At 33.7% G+C, this 20,354-nt stretch overlaps 1 pseudogene; it reads left to right on the forward strand.

Moving 5' to 3' along the window:
* The first annotated feature begins 1,470 nt into the window (after positions 1–1,470).
* Positions 1,471–1,555, forward strand: LOC123849199 (U2 spliceosomal RNA; annotated as a pseudogene).
* Positions 1,556–20,354: the final 18,799 nt, after the last annotated feature.

The following is a 20,354-nucleotide window of genomic DNA, read 5'->3' on the forward strand; positions in this document are numbered from 1 at the left end:
GGAGGAGAGAATAGTTCCATGGGAAGAGAAAGAAAATCAAGGACATTAAACACGTGGTTTGATGTATTAGAGAACTCTAAATCTATTTTCATATCTATCTACCTACCTATTTAATCCAACTGTCAGTCACACTTCAAAAGCACATCTTTTAATTCTGCTTCAGTTGGAATGATTCTACCTCCTGTTGATAGATAGTGTTCCAGGGCTTGTTGTAGTTACCACTTTCCACATAGCTATACACAGAAAAAAAAAGAGACACGATGTGTTATAACCAAGCTCAGTTGCACTGAATATCGTGGATTCTTCTGTTTGATCCTGACTTGGCTCAGCAAACCTCTCTCTCCTGCTGCCTCATTTTCTAAAAAGATTTACAAAAGAAGACATTTTAGGTTTACACATGGAATTACAGTGATTTTGAAGCATTTATGTTATCTAGACCTCTCCACTCTGGCCATTATTTTAAATCTAAAATTATTTTGCTAACATCTGTTTAAATATTGAAACAGATGACATCAACATGTCCCTGATGTTCATTAGTGAAAATTTTCCCAGATACTGAGTAGTCACTGAAATTTTATAGATGTAGATGTTTTCCTGAAAGGGCTTCAAAGTTCAATATTCAAAGTGTCCATGAAGGAAGGTATTTTCATTAAATTATTGGAAATATTGGAATAAAAACAGGTCATATTACCAGGAAATAATTAAATCCTGATGATGTTATATAAATTTCTTAGCTGATCAAATGTTTCTTTTACTTCTTAAAATAAGTTTATCATCAGCAGTTTAAAAACTAGTGATTTATTAGTTTAACTTTATAGATATTTATTGCAATCATTTTTGGTATGATGGATTTTGTCTTTAAATCAGGAGTAACATCCCTGTGAAAGTTCTATATCCAAATTTCTTAAATCAATTTGAGTAATCATCTACTCTTTTTGTTTCTTTCAAAATAAATATCAACATTCATCTGACGTTTGATGTGTTGATTAACAAATGAATAAGGCTACCATTTTTTTCTTATGTAAAGTATATTTTTCTTCCTTTTGCTTGGACCAAATGTGGGATAGAAATGTAAAGTATTCTCTAGAAAAACCTATCATTGCTGATTTCAATTGTCACTGAGTTGTCTCTCAGTTTCTCATTGTTTGTGTCAATGATTCAAAGACACACAAATTTTAATAACCCTTTAATATAGCCTGTATTACTTTTAAAGAATGTACAAAACTTAACCCTTCTGATGTGACCAGAACAAGACTTCTACCACTCTGATACATACTTTCTTCTGTTAATAGAGGATGAATTACTACATTTTGGTTGGTCCTCAGCTAGAAACATAGAAAGAAGTATGCATAATAACAAGATCTATTTTGTATAATTTAATGAAGAAGTATTTCAAACAAAGCTGTGTGAAATAGTTTTTCTGAGAAACACTTTTACTTTATAAATGCCATGTTTATTTTTAAGTTTTGAATCGCTTCTCGGCCTTTTGGCTAAGATCAAGTGTAGTATTTTTAAGTTTTGAAACTTATTTGAAAATATTTTTACATCATTCAATGAATTCTACTTCAAACTTATACATGACATAATTAAAAACTACTTGAAATGGTTTTGTTTTCTAAATAGTAAATGGATCTTTTAAAAGTACCAATTTTAAATACTCTTAAAGAGGGCACTGTGTATGTGAGACTCGTATTTTTTCTTATCATGAAATTAACAAATTAAATTCTTTATATTTTTAGGGCTGTTCTTTCTCAAATATTTTTTTGCCACTATACCAAAGGATAAATAATTTCTTTACCAAATTATTGTAGTGGTTTTGAGCTGCTAGTCAGAATACCCAGGCTTTGCAGGCTCTGGCAGCAGGGCATGGAGATAAGAGTTTGTAGGTCCTGGGAACTTTTCTCTCCCCATAAGAACATGTACCTACTTCATGACATTCAGCAGATTCCGAGGGATGAAGCTCTCAGGAGAACCCGGGGCCTTCAGAATTAATTGTGAGCATTTTAAAATGCTGTAATGTATAAAGCAGTCATTGCAAATTTATACCAAAACAAACAGCAAAACCAAAACAAACCAAAATAATCTGTGTCCCTGATATGTTTTTTTTTAAATGAGCATGAAATCGTTTATTTTTATCTTACATGTAATCTAACCAGACTGGTTACTCATGTCTTAAAAAGGTAAATCCTTGTGTGGCCCTCAGTGCATTGGTCTTTTTTTTTTTTTTTATTCCATTTGTTGTCCCAATTTAAGTATTTCTCAAATATTCAAGATTCTCGATACTCTACATGTGTTTATACAGGTATTAGGATGAGAAACAAATGTATTTAGAACTATGAACGGTTAATTTATGTGCCCAGAACATATTGATTTATCTTATTATTGTGAAACTAATTTCTAAAATAGAATTTCATTCAAAAATCCAAATTTTTAATACTTAAATGATTTATAGAGTTTGTCATTTCTTGGTCGTTAAATAGATAATACTTATTTTGAATTCAGCGACACACAGTGTTACTTGTATGGAATGTTCGGATTGTCATGAAATCTTGAGATGGAAGTTGAAATAAAGGAAACTACTCCAAAAGAGTAGTAAGAAAGATTTAAAATGTTCTGAATTGTTTTCTGGCTTTGAAGTGTGCAACCTTTAATACATGTGTTTGTCTTATGTTGTCTTTCTAGGATATTATACTTTGACATAGTGGTTACTGCCAAATCCATCTCTCTTTTTTTTTTTCCTGAAATGATTTAGCTGTAATAAGACACTTGTTTTTCTTTTCTCCCTTTTACACTTTTTCTGCACAACTTTGCTTTATTCTTTAACCCCTCCTCCCCAAATCCAAATGGAGTATCACAACTTAGACTTCAAAGCAGTTTTTTTTAAAGTCCAGTTACTTGAAAGATAGGGTAATTCTCTTCCATGCTATATTTGATTTTTTTTCTTTTAAATTAAATACTTCAGCAATTTAAATTTATTTCTAAAGTGTGGGTGGAAAATTGATTTAAAACATTTAAAATGCACGGTGCATTAATATTAACTTTATTCTAGTTTATCTCAACTGGTTTAAGAGCCCTAAATTAAACTTGGATGCTCAGATCAAAGTTTGTTATAAAAAATAAAGCACTAAAAGCTTTTGAACTTATTTTGAAAACCTAATAAGGTTTCTCAGTTTGTTATTAGGATACCATTTAAAGAATAGATAATTATTGTACAGAGTAAAATATGAGTTAATATGGGTAAAGGCCCAGAGAGCACAATCTGTATACATTTTATTGCCCAAATGTGTAGCCCAGAATTAGGCATGTGGGAAACCATCAACATGTACTTCTAGAGATTGAGAATGGTTAAGCAAGGTCTCAATCACTGCAAAAAAATTCTCATGTTTTAAGATTCGTTTTTCTTATGTCAAAGAAGCCCCAGAGAACCTAAAGTTTGAAACGTACTTGCTATAATTTGTCAGTAAAATTGTAATTTTTGTATAATAATCCTGTAGCGAGTGTCATTAATAGTTAATGAATGAAAGATAATGCTTGTCTTGACAGCAAACCAAGAGGATAGTGAGTATAAATTTGATATTGTCATCTTTATTTCTCTTCCCCTATTATGTAGTTTTCTTTCTTTCTTTCTTTCTTTTTTTTTTTTACAAAATTTAATAAGGAAGTCAACATGGATTGAAGACAAAGCTTTTCAAAAGTCATTTTATATTTACTACCCACTGATAAGGACATCTCTTTACCTTTGGGAGCCACCAATGGTCTTCAAAAATCAAAACAAAGATATTGTTTTTGTAAATAATCCTTTGTAATTTAGTACTTTTAAATAGGAAATCTATAAACAAATTACTGACCACATTATTTAAAAACACTTAAAATTATATTTTGTCTCTATGATAACTATTGCTTTGTTTTTTCTGTAGTGTTTAGCCAAACGCCTTGCACACATTTAAGGACTTAGGTTTGATATGGTAAGAAGAGTAAGGTTACTTTGTTCAAGACAATTCGGTGTGTGGCAGTTACCCCATTGCAAAACCTGAAAGAAATTTCAGAAATTCTATCAATGAAGGTGCTTTAAAACAATATACATTAAAAAAATCTTTGACTCGTTAAAAAAATCTCTAAAATAAACTAAGGAAATACAGCTCGCCTGGAGGCGATCTTACTCTATGTTAAAGCTGCCTCTTTGGGTATGTGTATGGGTGTGCATTTGTGTGTAAATGTGAACACACATTTACTATGTCGACATAAACCCATATACTCTGTGTGTGTGTGTGTGTACATAGGAAGTGTATATGCACATGGAGTATATACATGCCTATGAAGTGAATCATATTTTCTTTTCACACGCTGGTTCCATGGATGCTTTATTTTCCTCATTTTGATTGATCTCCAATTGGCAGTGTCTCCCTGCACTTGAGCTTTAAGTTTTTCTGCCCCCATAGGCTCTTTGTCAAGGAGCTAATGATCTGTAAACAAACACTTAAATAGGGAGCTCCCGATTTACAGGAAGCCATCTGTGAATTCTTTTGTGATGTGAATAATCACATCCTAATTTATCTGTTTTCCAACTTACCTGGCTTTTTTAAAGAATGGCTGTCTTGTGGTATTATTTTAGAATATGAAAACAAAGAGAATTGATCTCTCAGGTACTCCCGGTCTTTGAAAGTCTTGAACATTCTACAAGATTTAAAGACACATTTGATGAAGTGAGAAACATGCAATTAAGAACACAGAATTTTCACTTAGCACCGTACAGATCAAGGCCAATGAGAAAATTAAAAGCTAGGAACTGCTCAATATGCAATAATATATAGCAATCTTATAATTCGGGATAATTTGTTATAAAGATACAGACAAATGAGTTATACTCCATATTTCTGAGTAAAACAAAACCAGTATTATTTGAGGAATTTACTTCCCCCTGAGTCTCTTTGTATTTATAGAAATAGGCTTATTCTTAAAAGATATTGTGTGATTGAGTATGTGTATTCAGAGTAATTTATTTCACCATCATGTTTTAGGGGGTGTGAAAATCTCCAGGCAGGCTTATAAAAACCTTTATAAAGACCAATGATTAGAGTCATTGTGGCTTAGAAATGCTTGAAGTGGTTTCTATGGAAACCATGAAAGTAAGCAAAGAGATAATTTTAGGTAGTATAATATTTGTATCTACTCTCTCTATCATAAAAATAGCAACCTAAACTTTTCAGGTAAGGACCTTTTTTTCCTGAAATGCTGCATTTCAAAATCCACTGAAAGATATGGATAAAAATATGAATTAAAATGACAAAGTGTGTTTTCTATGAAGAAAAGTTCTCCCATCTTACTTCTTCACACATAAAAAGACAATTTTGTCCAGGCGCTGTATAAACCTGAAACCCAAAGTATACTGGCTAAACATTGTAGTGAAATTTGAAGGACAAATGCAGAATTTTGCTAAAATGCTAAGTTACTGATCACTGGATAAAAGGATTATATAATTCTACACGGTATCCCATTAGAGTTAAAAATTTTATCTATAGGTGACTAAAGCTTTATTTTTTTGTTGGGGAGGGCTTGCTTATAGAATGTAGTTCTTCACTACAGTAAAATGTCTTATTCACTAATATCAATGTTTTGTTTCAAGAGAATAAAAATATGCCTATTTAGTTAAATATTTTGACACACAGAAGATCCATGTTGCTTGAAGACCATATGGAGCTGTAGTGTAAGATTTTTGCTGGAGCTTCCATTAAAAACTTGAACAGACACTTTCAAATAAGATCATTTCTTATTTTCTAAGGAAATTTGTTCTTTTATGTATAGTTCTTGGAGTTTTTCTGGGAAAACGAAATGTCTCCAGCTTTAATTTTATGAAGTCTAATGATACTTTAAAATGCGAAATTAGTCAAAACACATTTAAATTAGTGTTTTGGAATTTAATTTATAATCAAAAGCCAATACTTTTATGAAACATCCAACTGTCCTTCTTAAAATGCATAAAAATACTTTAAGTAGGGAATTTAAGATATATTTAATGCCGTAGCATTATTTTAGCGATGTGTGCTTTTCCCCATCTTTTGTGTGTAACCATTAAATTTTATAAGCAAGTTCTTGCATTTCATGTATGATATCAGAAATTTGTTCTCCTGTTTGGGTAATATCGAGGTTGTCTACAAGGACCTGTAAAATAGGATTTGGTTGGGGATAATCCACTGTAATCCCAATACAGAAATCAAGGGGGGAGAATGGTCAAAGCAATAAATTATTCTTTCATTCATTCTTGTTACCACCAATTTTTTTTTTTCAAATCCCCTGATTAAGGTCACTGACCCCACCTCCCCATTCAAATATTGTCTTTTAACTAATACAGGGAAATATCAGGTAAACAAATTAGGTCAACGATTTTGATTTGGTTCTAGAATTATAGAAGTTACTTAACAATTGTTACATAGTAGGATTGTAAATATGGCATGAACCAATAGCTGTCAATTTCCAGTTATATATTGTATGAGAGGTGGAAAGGTTTAGAATATGGCTCAATATTCCAACCTTACAATCCTCAGTAATGAAGTGGGTAATGTTTTACTTTCCTCATTTCAGTGCATGATAAATTTAATGTTTTCAAAAGTGAATATTTAGGGGCATAATACAAACTGTGCTGTATCGTTGCATTTTGTACACATCCTCTGTAAAGAGTAGAATGGTTATCCAGTATTAGCGCAGCTAGTTTTAATTCCAAAGTCTACCAAGTTTCCAAAAAGTGTTAATGTATTGCATATGGCATATGGTATCTTTCTAAGTGCTCAAAAAGTTTCAGAAACAATGCTAGAGAACTCAGTGCTTCCACCAGAATGCAGTGTTTTTAGTGATAAGAATGTCAATCCATCCATTTTATGGATTAAAACTGAACCTGTGCTTTGTGTTTAACACACTGGAAGTTATGGAGCCTTCCCATTTTATAGTTACTGCAGATTAGATGAATAAATTAAAATTTCCTTCCGATCTTCTATAAACACCTTGTTTCCCTGTTTTTTGTGGACGTAGCCACACTTCTGGGGATGAGCTTATTGTGTCCTGACTTTATCTTCCAGGTGGTTTTATGACGATGAAGAGGTATTTACAGTGCTGCGGACCCCGTGCAGGTCACTGAATGGGAGACACTTCATTTAGCATATTTGTACTCTCTAGAGAGACTCTTTAGGAATCCTGAAGTTCCCGGATTCAGTCAAATTTCAATGTCATCATACTTAATATATTTATTTTCTCTCCTGGAAATAAATGTTTTCAAATTTTACATAACCTCAAATTCCAAAAACGCAAGGCGCAAAATCTCAATTTCATGAAAAAAGTATTATTTCTTAGCATCGTGCATTCTTGGATTAGAGAATACTTTGATATGTCTGTTAGCAGTGCTTTGACTCGTTTAAAAATGCAGTTACTTAATAATATGAATTTTTATTGCTGACAATAAAAAGTGGCTATGCAATATAATATTTGTTTCTGATCCAATATACAAAACGAAAGCTTTGCTTATTTATTTGATTGAAATGCAAAAGTGCAAGTGCATTCAGGCTTGTGTTGTATAGAACAGAACTTCTTTTATCAGTCACTTTCATAACCTTTAAAGAGCCTTAAATAGTACATATGAAAAACACATTCATATCAGGTTCCCCTTGGGGATTTTTTCTTTGGTTTAAGAAAATTTTATTAAAAATCGGCATTGCAAATAACATTTTTCATAACTATATGTAGACCTGTTAAAATTTTTATTAAAACTGGAGTTCGGCCTATTCTTTTTCATCATTCTATCAGATATTAAACTCCTGCAGCAGCTGTAGGAAATAGAGAAAGGGATTTTCAAAGGGATTTGAGTCTCCCTGTCTCTGTGCCTGTAGTGATCATATTATCATAACTATCACACATAACAAAGCTCTAAATCTGTAATTCAGATAAAGTAGTCAGGACTCTGAAATACAAAAATCCAAACATATGCCGTAACATTTTTTTGCATTGCTGGCTCCTTTAACATGGATTTTGTAAACTTGGAGAGGCATTCAAGAGATTTTGTGTACGAGCACAAACTAAACAACATTGTTAGCGGTATGTTTGACAGAGATTTAATTAAAGGTATTTTCATACATCCAAGCAGTGCCATTAAAAGACCATGCCTGCATGCTCTAGCAAATTATGATCAAACCTCTGAAGGTTAATAAGAATGAAACTGGAAACTTCTATTGCAGCCAGGTCTATACGAATCTATGGCTAACTCTTCAACAGGGTCTGAGCTCTCAAGAGAGCAACATTCCTTAAATGCAGTGTTAAAAAATGGTAAGTGTGACCACATAATTCTTTTATGAATTAAGTTAAAAATGAGGGTAATAAAATTGTGAATGGGCTGACAGAGAAATGAAAATTATACAAAAAAGAATTATACATGTTTTTCCTTCACATTTACAGGGCGAATTTATAACAATGTCTACATGAAAAGAAGATTTGCGCTGTGGAAAGTTAGTAAAACTCTCATCAGAATTTCCAACCGGTTTGTAAATGAGCAGCCGTATGTATATATTTATTGTAACAGTGCCTTCTGCTGGTCACACCTTATTTATGATGTAAGCGAATATATGGAATAGTAATGAAAACTTGCATTTATCCTAAATTATTCTTGGGTATATTTATTGCCTTGGCAAAAGTATTTCTGTGAATTGCAATTTATATGCATACAAAATATAGTGTCTTGGAGATGAACACATTTTGTTTCTGTTATACTTTAGCAATAATTGGACCTTTTGACTAGTTTCTCCTAAGGAGAAAAGTATTTCCTAAATAATACAACTTGAAATGTGAACTATTTCCACCCGTTTACTCTTACCGTCTTTCTGATTTTGAGATCTATCTTGGACTTACTGGCATTTTTCTTTTTAATCATACTGTGTCTTATTAAAACTGGTAGAATCCTTATATATTATCAATATCTATAAAATTTGTGAATCATGACAATTATTTGTAAATTGAGAAATGCAGCAAAATTTAAACTATAATTGAAGTGGCTCAAAGTATTTAACAATATTTAGTGAAAAATATGGAGGATTCTTCTAAATATGAAGTCATAACAAAGAATGGTTGGTTTTTAATTTGCTTGTAAAGAGAATCAAAGAATCAAGAAGAAGCATGTATAATGATGAAGAAAAATTGTCTTTTTAAGAAAAATACATCCAGTGTGGCATTGTGTTTAATTCATTGTTAGTTTGCAATAAAGATGCCAATAAAATCTATTTATGAACCATTTATTTCAGTTTTAATTTTAAATAATATTTAACAAAGAATGTACATAAACGATTATAGAATAATCATTTTTGTACCAAAAAGAAACGCTCCAATTAATTTCACATAGGTATAATTTATACTGAATAGGATATCTTGCTGAAATTACATTTTAAAGAAATTCCGACCAGGGACATTTGACTATCTGTCACCAAATTAAAATCTATGCTGTGGGGAAAATATTTTACTTTGCTTTTTCAAGTCATTAAATTCTGCCTTTATTGCCTGAAGCAACATTTTAAGAAGCTTTATTACACATAAATTAAAATTCTGAGCATATGATAAAATTCACTTTATTTCATTAGAAAGAATTACTTCAATAGGGACAATTCTGCTTATGTTTGAAATAATGTAAAGTAGAAGGAATCTGCATCATTTCCTGTATCACAAGCATTGCATGTGAGTGCTATCTCAACTCAGTGGGAGGGACTTCCTGAGGGATGTATCCCAACAGGAGCGAATTGTTAAGGATGTTCAATTTAGAATTCAGAATAACTCACGGGACCATACCATGTAATGGAGAAAACACCGTAATTTTATTTCCCCCAAAATGATTTATTTCAAATAATTGTCTTCTCTAGAAGTGAATTGCCATCATTTTAATTATTTCTTAACACACATGGAAGAAAAGTAAGCATTAGAAACACAATGTACAATATATTTAGCATTGAGTACCAGTGAGATTTCAATCAAAGCTGAGTTTTTTAAACGGGCAAAAGAGGGCCGATTAGCTCAGTCGGTAGAGCATGAGATTCTTATATGAGGGAGAGAGCTAGAAAGAGAGTTGTTAAAGATGAAAGGGCTCTGTTTCAGGTTCATAGACCAACATCTTCCTCCTTTCACCTGTGAACAAATGCCTAATTTGTTTATAAGGATGGCTTTCGTTTTGTTTACCGTGTGCCTTCCATAACAAGAGTAGAGATGTCCCTTGTAAAATTTTGTTTTTTGGAATGAAATACAGTATATATGTACCTTCACAAGCAAGTGTCTAGTTGCTATTTATCCATGGGTGACTATTTCCATATTATATGTGCACATTTACACTTGCACAGATGTACCCATGAATAATGAACTGTGGAAATGTGTGCACAAGGACATGGAAAGAGACAATACCTGACAGTGGGCAGTTAATGCACTTTCATTTCCATGAGTTAGGGATAATTGCATAATTCATGAATGGCAGAGAAAAGTCACAAGTGTGAATTGCATATGGGCAACTTAATATATGTTTAATGGTGTCCCTATCATGCTAGTTAAAGGATGCATTTAAACTTCCATCAACTGTAGTTTGGAATTAAACCATTTTAATTGGCATATTGATAGGAATAAAAAATTGGCTCACCATAATGTAATTCTTGCCTAATAAGGATAGAATATTTATAATCAGTGTATTCTGTTTTTGCCTAATATGCCAGCACACTGGGTTTTCGTATCTTTGTGCTAACTATGATTTATTCATATTTTACTTTATGCAAGGCATTAATATAAACAAAATTGTGTTCTCTTTTTTTTTTTTTTGAAATTTCTTTGTGCCATCACTTAAGCTGTTAAATTCACTGAAGACATTCAGATCGTATTTACACCATGCTTAACATAGACATTGTAATGATGGTGTGTATTCCGTCTTTAGCCAGAACTTCAGGCATTTCACTATTTTTTTTTTGAAATGTATAATAAATATAATTCCCTATGCTTTTTTTTTCTTGGTTGCTAGATTTAATCCATAGTACTCAGTAATTAAATATTCATTGAGAAATACTTACTGGTATTATTTAAGTAGTACAGACAGATGAAATAGTTAAAGATGCTTCCATGAGAAGAGCAATGGATAGCAATTTTAAAAGATTTCGAATACAAACTGCTATCAGGTCCACTAATAATACTATGAGGAACTTGTATATTTATATACTTCTACACACTGTAGATGAATACAAAATCCATAAGCCTGTGGGCAGACCTAAAATTATCCCTGAGAGTTATAAATTTTCATCATCACTCTGAGAAGTTGAATTTAACCTTATGCTTTATAACAAAACCCCAATATGCCAGGACATTTCAATACACTGCTCCATTCTATCCTTGTCTGGGCAACTTCATAAACACCAATTTGTAGCTGTTCCCATCAGGGCCCTGGGCTCCTGCTGCACCCTGGGGGTCACCATATACCTGGGAGGAAGCAAAAACACTGAGTCTGATGCCTCCCGCACAAAAGCAACCACTGGATATTGGTTTCCTGAGATCCGTGCTACTTAATGAAATGATACATCTCCTCCTGTAGGGAAAAAGAAAGTACTTGAGATTCAACTCTATATTAATTTACATACATAATTTTAAAATGTACTAGTTTTATTACATGAATGTACTACATTTTATTCTCACAGGAAGAATAACATTTTTTAGTCTAAGAACACAATACGGTGCCATTCATGAAACACAGCACGGAATTTCTGTCTCCATCATTAAAATGCCTACAATTTGTCAACGTTGTAAAGCAGACTTTTCCTCTTCTATTAACTGGAGCAGACTAACTGTACATTTTCAGGGTAGTTATTGGAGATTCCATAGTCAATGTTATTATAATCATTCCTGGGCATCAGACAGGTATTTAACGGTTTGGTTCAGGCTGTCTAGGACAACAGAAATGTTGCTAGGCTGCATCTCCAAGCCACTGGGATGAAATCAGTTGTGACAAAGCAGTGAAGATTAAATTTGTAACAGATACAACACCTTTGAAGTACTAGCTTATGATTTCACAGTGGCATTATAAGTCTTACTGCAGTATTTAAGCAGTTAGAAAGAATGCTGGTTATTAGCAGTTGAATTTCGTAAAATAGGATTTTATCGTCTTTAAATAGCCATGGCAGCAGTTTGTATTATCCTAGTACAACATTTTTATAGCCATGTATTAGAGTTGGTGAGTATTTTTTCACGCTCCTCTTTTCCCAGGTAAATTCTTTTATCTATTCGACCTTATGTTATGTAACTACAGAAATACACATGTATGTCTAAATACGAGCGTGGATAATACACAAAATTTAACTATATATACATATACAATTTATTTTAAAATTCGTAGTATTTTATAGAAGAGCGAAGGAAGAAACTCTGCTTTATTTCTCCCAAATGACATTTCAAACGGTGAGATATCAAAGTAGTTCGGACCTCACAGAATAGTATGGATAAAGTAACTGAAAATATCTAATACCATAAAGCTGAACTGTTCCCTTAATAATCTTGAAAGTACAGCCTTAGCAATACATAAAGCAATTATGCTGTGTTACTAAATCTGATCACATTGAAATTTCCTGTCTTATCGTATGTCAGAAAGAGTCTGGTTCCTAAAAATAATGTCTAGAAATTTTGAGGTATGCAATAAACCACTTCTTGATGGGGGAATGTGATCTCCGCAGATGTTTTATTAGGGAAGCATCTAAGGTTCAGGCATACAAATTTGAATACCAAAATTTTATGTCAGTTACTTAGTATTAAACTGGTGTAATGCCACTTTGTTTTAATGGCTACGTAGACTTTAATGGGTTAACTTTGTATGAGGGTCAGGTTTTATATGTTTATATTTTCTTAGCCTTGGTCAGGAGAAGTGGTTTTGCTTGCCCTTGTGTGGTGCCGGAGTGGTAGGGTTTCACTCCGTTTGAAAACCTAGCACATCCCAAGAGGTTACCTTGGTGTAGATTTCTTTCTTTCTGTATTAAATCGCTCATTGTCGCAAAGTGACTGGTGCTGCTGGGCTTTGAAAAGAACTTCTAAGAGGTTAAAAAAAGCTTCTGTATGAAAGGATTTTTTACTTCTGCAGACAGAATACAGTTTGCAGCTGTTTGACTTGCGACAGTGATACGGATCTGATTGTATACAGTGTAGCAGGGGCCGTGGATGCAGCTGGAATGGAGGTTATAAATTTTAAAAGCGATGCAGATTTTTGCCATTAATTGGCTGCTAATAAAAGCAAACTCGATGGCTTCTAACTGTGGGAGCCTGTGGCTCTGTATCTGATATCAGGAATTCATACACATTACACAGTTTTAGTGATTCAGACCACGACTAATTGAAATATGAGGCATACTGATCAAATTTAGCATTACCAGCATGCACTATGGTTTGGGACTGTATGGCGACAAGGTAGCGTTTATTACTTATTCTCCATAACACTGCTTGATTGAAATATCTAGCTATGTTGTCAGCAGAGGCCCAGCTGGGCTTTAGTACAGCTAATTAAGTCATTAAAAGAGAGGTCAAGCAATCTAATTCTTGCATACTAAAGTACAAAAAAGTCTTTTATTATATTTTTTTAATAAGTTAAGATTTGAATTTTTAAAGAAATTTCTTTTTAATAATAAATGCATTTGCTGGTTTATTTATTAAAGTCTTAATTCAAATATATAGAGGTAAGACATTATGAACTTGTCAATACACAATTTCCAACGCAGTTTTATATGGTTATGTTCTTTAGTAAGTACATTGTGTAGGTGATTTTTGAAAGTTCAATAAATTAAATATTTATTTAAGGGGTATAGCTTCTGATACTTTTCAACTGATTATTTCAGTACGGTGGTCTCTTTCAGGGAAAATTTTAAAAAGATATATGTTATTGCATACGTTATGCATCCTGTAAGTCAAAAGCAAATATATTCTATGACATTCTTTGTTTTGAGGGCTTTTTGGGTAAAGGTGTGAGGTTCTAACCGTTCATTCCTTTGTAATTTATCAAGTGCCTCTTGAAATGCTTTTCTCTATTTGAGAGAGCATGTGAGATGGTTTGTGTCAAATGAGTCAGTGGGAATGGAAACATTAATTTGAGTGAACATGTATTAACATTGCTCATTTTTTTTTTAGTTGTGGGGATTACTGACATATTGCCCAGAACATTACTTATTTCAAAGTGTATGAATGGTATAATGATAATCTAATATAATAGTTTAAAGATGACTATTTTGCTTTCCTTTATTGTTTTAATATGTATGGACAGTCCAATTTACATTTCCTCATGATAAGCTCCTCAGGTAAACAATGAACACAGTAGGTGTTCTAGAAATAATTAACCAACAAATGAATGAACATCTTCGATGTACTGTATCAATTTCCTTAATAGTTTGGAGAACAGTTTCTAACTTTTGTGTCTTTTTTCCCCTTTCACATTAACTCTCAATTAATCATCGTTTCCAAAGCTAGAATAGAAACTAGAGCTTAAAGCTCAAATTTGTTCATTTTATCACTATCTAGAAATGGATCTTGGAAAATGTTTGGGGGAAGAAAAATATTTAAATTGCACGTTGAATTAAATTAGCAATGAAATTAATTTCTGTTATAATTTTGGATCCTTATTCGGTATACATCACGAATAACTAGTAGAATCGGTCTTCTTAGAGTACTGTATTATTATGAAAATTCAAAAATCAAGTGAGTAATAAGAGGAGAGTGTTTGGAGAAGCTTTAGAAAGTATGGGCGAACTGATACAAAATAGTTCAAATTACAAGTGCTGTCTTAGTTAGAAATGGTTTGAAATATCAAATGAGGTCTGCTTTGGAAAAATCCTAGAAAAGAACTATAGAGAGATGTAAGACTTCTTCTAGTTTTCATATCTGTCGAGGATCTGCTTTCAGCATGAGATTGACATGGGACAACTGTTACTAATTTTTACACTTTTATTAGAGCAGAGCATGCAGCTCTAAATAAGCTACTGCTATTTTGGCAGGAACTGTACATTTTTAAGTAAAATCTGCGCAGACATCAAATAGTTTTATGATAATGGCTTTCCAGAGGTTGAGGAACTTTGCACTATGTAAATATAGCTAGTTGTTCTGTAGCTGTTATTGCTTCAAGGCTTTTGGAAACAAAATTGATATATAATAAATTGTAATTTTTTTTTTTTTTAGTGAGGGCCAAGATGCAGCTCCCCTTGCTAATGTATTTAATTCTTTTGGAGAGTCATTGTTATTTCAGACCTTCTGGAGAGCCTCATGCAATATAATAGAGAGTGGATGCCGGTGCACCTGCTGTGGGACGTAGAGCACAGGAAGTACGTATTCACAAATCAAGTCATGAAAACAGTCCTTTCCCCTGATCACTGTATAAGTTCTGTGGCGACCACATTAACAACTAGTTTGGGTCTATTTCATTACTGCTTATTCAGTCCATATCCCAGCACTTTTTTTTTTCTAGAGAAGAATCAAATCATGTCCTACTCAGAATCATACTAACAAACACAGGAGTAGTTTATTGTGGTTCAAAGTTCATATCAGAGATTTATTCTTTGTACCAAAAAATAGTATTGTGACCTCTTGTCAAAGGAACTTTCTTCAGAGTAGGTTTTGTGAGTAATGATAAATCTCACATGAGTCATTTGAGAGACACATTTTAATTAGACATATGATAATTATTAGACCAAAGAATGATCATATTCTTTGCAGGGTAACCCTCAGCGTGCTCAGTTAAAAGGAGTCCCTCCCTGCCATCAGATTGACAGACAAATTCCTTGTCAGCTCTTCCAGACGGACTCCCTCTTTGGTGTCCCCGGACCTCCTGCCCGTCTCTCAGGCTACCGCTCCCCGGCAATCCTAGATGAGGCTTTGTACCAGTCAAGGACCTATTACCAGTCTTCACGGATGAATTAGAACACACACGAAAAGTTCACCTGCCCTCAAAGACATGTTCAAAAGCATTATTGCTAACATTGTTCCAAACTGGATCCAAATAACAAGTAAATGTTTTTTAGAAATTTCCTTTCCTCCCAGGGGGGCTGGGGGGGAACATATATATAATATATATAGATATATATAGATATATATATACAATATATATATTGTTTACAGTTTCTCTTCAAAACTAAAAATTATACTATTTTTGTTAGTTATATACTTAAAAGTAGTATCTCATTTTCCAGGACTCTGAAAATTTACAATTTCCTAGCATACATTGATTATAAGGCCAAGACTACGGAATAGGACTGAAGACCAAAAGTCTGGTCTCAAAGGAATTCTAGCTCAATTTTAAAATTAGAAGTTATGGAAGGTTTTGGGTAAGCTCGAGAATCTCTGGGCACCTGTCCAAAATGAACCTCTAAGTCTTTTGAAGTCTACCCATCACTAATATACACAGTACAGTCTAATCCAGCTGTCTGCCCCTTTTCCTGTTTCCCTTTCTCTTTCTTCAGTCTGTCGTGAGGTACCAGCAGCGACATACTGTGGGAGAGGTTTGGTAAAGTGAATATTGCCTCTTGGAAATATTCCCATACAGCGTATCTAGGGTTTTGTTTGGGAGAGGTGTTGGGGGGGAGAACAGGTAACACTTTGGTCATTTGTCTTTCTGACTGACATACGTTTACACTGCAATAATCCCTACCCAACTTTCAAATTACAAAAACTATTTTAGCTAATCACAATCATATCTTTGCAAGATTCGTTGTCTGTTTCAACAAAAGATTATACAATTTTAAAGAGCAGTACAGATTTACAGATGAAAGTAAATACAATTTTTAAAAATCGTATTAATTAACACCTTTTATTACCATAAGCATTTATATTATACACTATTCAAATTTTTGCATGGCTCAGATCAGTGGAAGTTTAAATTTGTTAGCATTTTACAGCTGATGGTTTGGCTAGTGACCTTACTATTTTAATATACATTTATTTCAAATTCTTTTTCTTTAAAATAATTTTTGGCCAAGGATGGGTTTTGGCTAAAGATAGAAAAATTGATAACAAAGCAAAATCTGAGCATAGTTTTGAAGAAATCTTTGTGATATATGCATTAAAAAATCCAGATTGTGGTTAGAAGATATTTCAACCAACCAAAATACTGAAAATAGTGTGTCCTTTGAGAAGCTCTCCTTTCTTGGTCATTTTATCATGTTCATAATTGGATATTCATTTTTTTTGAGGGACCCATTCTATTGAACTGTTTCTGAAACGGAAATTCTTTAAATATTTCTATGCATATCTTCCAAAAACAGTAGCAGAGTCAATTTAAAGAATTTTATGTTGTTATCACAGAACCCACACAAGTTAACTAAAAACACAGGGTGAGAGCTGGGAAGCCAGTTTCATCACTGCTCTGACCTGTGTAATAAAGCCCCATATTATGTAAATAAAAGACTGATGAGTTTGAGGGAAGAATGAGCATGACTGGAGGAAAGACTGCAAGTTCAGATAAAGTAAATATCGGAGGCTTTTCTTTTGTCTTTATTCACCATGTCTTTCTTCTTGTTTTTCTCTTCCTCTCTTGGATCCAAATCCGCAAAGCATTGAGCCAGTCTTCTGTGCAGATCACCATCTCAAGGACTGTGAAGTGTTATTGATGGAAAAAGGGAAATTCACAATTTTAAAAAATATGTAAATGAACAAACCAATCACACACACAAACACACACACATAAGCTCCATTTAGAAATCTGGGTTCTTGGGGCGTCTGGGTGGCTTAGTCCTTAAGCGTCTGCCTTCGGCACAGGTCATGGTCCCAGGGTCCTGGGATCGAGCCCCGTGTTGGGCTCCCTGCTCCGCAGGAAGCCTGTTTCCCTCTCTCCCACTCCCCCTGCTTGTGTTCCTTCTCTCACTGTCTCTCTCTGTCAATTAAATAAATAAATAAAATCTGGGTTCTTATCCCAGCCTTCCTCTGTGATATTGGGCAGGTTACTAAACATTTCTAATATATGTATTTTTCATCTCTAAGATAGAATAGTGACCTAATTACCTTTTGGGTTTTTGGGGAAAATGAGATGGGGAAATGTCTGTTAAAGAACTCTGAAGATTCAAGTACATTCAAAATTTCAACAGAGGCTTGTGGGACGCTTACAAGCTGATCCTAAAATTCATATGGAAAGAAAAAACAGACAAAGAATAACCAAAATACTTTCTGAAGATTAAGAATAAGGAAGTATTGGTACCATTAGGCCATAGTGATCAAGATGAAGTGTTACTGAGATGGGGCTAGACAAGCAGACAAGAATGGAGAGACCCCTTCATTAGTGAAGACCTGGTATTGAACGGAGACTTCCTCATGAGACGGTGGGGAGATGATATATTACTCAAAAATGGCACCAGGATAAGTGGTTTAGCTACATAGAAAAAAAAAAAGCAACATAAAATTCTAGAAGAATTAAATATCTTAATGTGAAAGCAAAAGTTTAAATCTTTTAGAAGAAAATATCAGGGAAAATATAATATCAGGGCAGAAGAGCATTTCTTAAGCCCCAAAGAACACAAATCATAAAGAAAAAGATTGGGGTATTTTGATTATATGAATATAATAATAATTCCTGTATATCAAAACGTTCTATAAAAATAGGAAAAGGTAAGTTAAAAAGGGAGAAGATATATGTGATGTATATAAGTGATAAAGAATAATATAATAATATATAATTTCTACAAATCAAGAAGAAAAAAAACACACAACCCAAGAGAAAAATAGGCAAAGAATATGGACTTTTCAGAAGAGGCAAACTAATAGAACAAATGACAGACAAAAAGATGCTTAGAACCATGAAATGTAGACTATAATAATGATAAGTTATTATTAACATCTATCAGGTTGGCAGAGATTAAAAGTCTGGAAACTATTGAGTGTTGAGAAGGATGTGAGAAGTGGGAACTTTTATGTACTGCTTGCATGAATATAATTTAAAACAATAACCTTACAGCATATTTGGCACTAGTCAATTGGAGAATGCACATACTTTCAGGAAAGTTTACTAAAAGGAGACAGTGATACAAGAACAAAGAAATACTCTGTCTCTTGCATACAAGACAATGCATGAAGATGTCTATCCTGGCACTCTTTACAGTGGGATAAAAATGGAACAACTTAAATTGCCATCAGTGACCACTGGCTAAATAAAATGTATAATCATTCAATAGAATACTATAAATCAGTTCAGATAAGTAGGTGTGTATCAACAGGGATAAAACTCAAAAGCCTAATAACAAATGGAAATATAGGTTGAAAAATCATATGGAGCATGATATCATTTTCTGCAATTTGAAAAAAAAAACTAAAACATTGTATAGTGCTTAAGGACAACTATGTGTGTAGTAAAAAATATGAATTGAAATATATACACCAGGGGCACCTGGGTGGCTCAGTTGTTAAGCGTCTGCCTTCGGCTCAGGTCATGATCCCGGGGTCCTGGGATCGAGCCCCGCATCAGGCTCCCTGCTCGGCAGGAAGCCTGCTTCTCCCTCTCCTGCTCCCCCTGCTTGTGTTCCCTCTCTCGCTGTGTCTCTCTCTGTCAAGTAAATAAATAAAATCTTTATAAAAAAATTAAAAAAGAAATATATACACCAACTTCAATATATTTATTAACTCTGTAAAGGGAGCACAGGGGTGGGGGGAAATACAATCTGGGCTATGTTCAAAGGGGCTTCAACTTTATTTGTAATATTTTCTCTTTTAAATAATGCAAATATAACCACATGTTAAACATCCTTTTCACTCATATTCCATACATTTTTCTGTTTCATTGAAATATTTAAATTTTGAGGCAACTGCTAGACATTGCCCATGTTTATTAAAAATAATTACTAAAAATTAAATTAAATTAAATTGTTATCAAATGAATGCTACGAAGAAGTTGGGACTATTACAACTCAGCAGCTTAGAGAAAGAACCATGCAGAGGTGGAATCGACCTCGAAGGAGGAGACTCTGGCTGGCTGGAGGTGTTGTCTCTGAGGGGAAGGAGGAGGCTGGATGGGAGTGTGACAAGACTATAAACCAGAGACCTCTTCTGTTACTGGGATAAGTAGCCACTGCCAGGTTGAAGAAGCCTCGCTGAGGTCATGCTAGAGAAACAGGATGGACCAAGTCCCTTCTTCCTCTTCCAGCCTCCCAGTCTCCTTCTGGTCCCCCACAATGTCAGAATTAAACAGGGAGGAGATGGACAAATTGAAATGTCATTTTCCGAGTCCAGCACCAGAATCACAAACCAGAGCATAGAAGGGTGGTCTTAAAACTGAGAGACAGGGACCAGCCATGTGTATGGTTGGTCCTTAACCATATCACAGAACACCTACTTCCTGTCTTCCTCTCAAACTCCAGGATATC

This window comes from Mirounga angustirostris, unplaced genomic scaffold (assembly GCF_029215605.1).
Source record: "Mirounga angustirostris isolate CCGP_5_RB_7025 unplaced genomic scaffold, mMirAng1.0.hap1 SCAF_2, whole genome shotgun sequence".
Classification (NCBI taxonomy): domain Eukaryota; kingdom Metazoa; phylum Chordata; class Mammalia; order Carnivora; family Phocidae; genus Mirounga; species Mirounga angustirostris.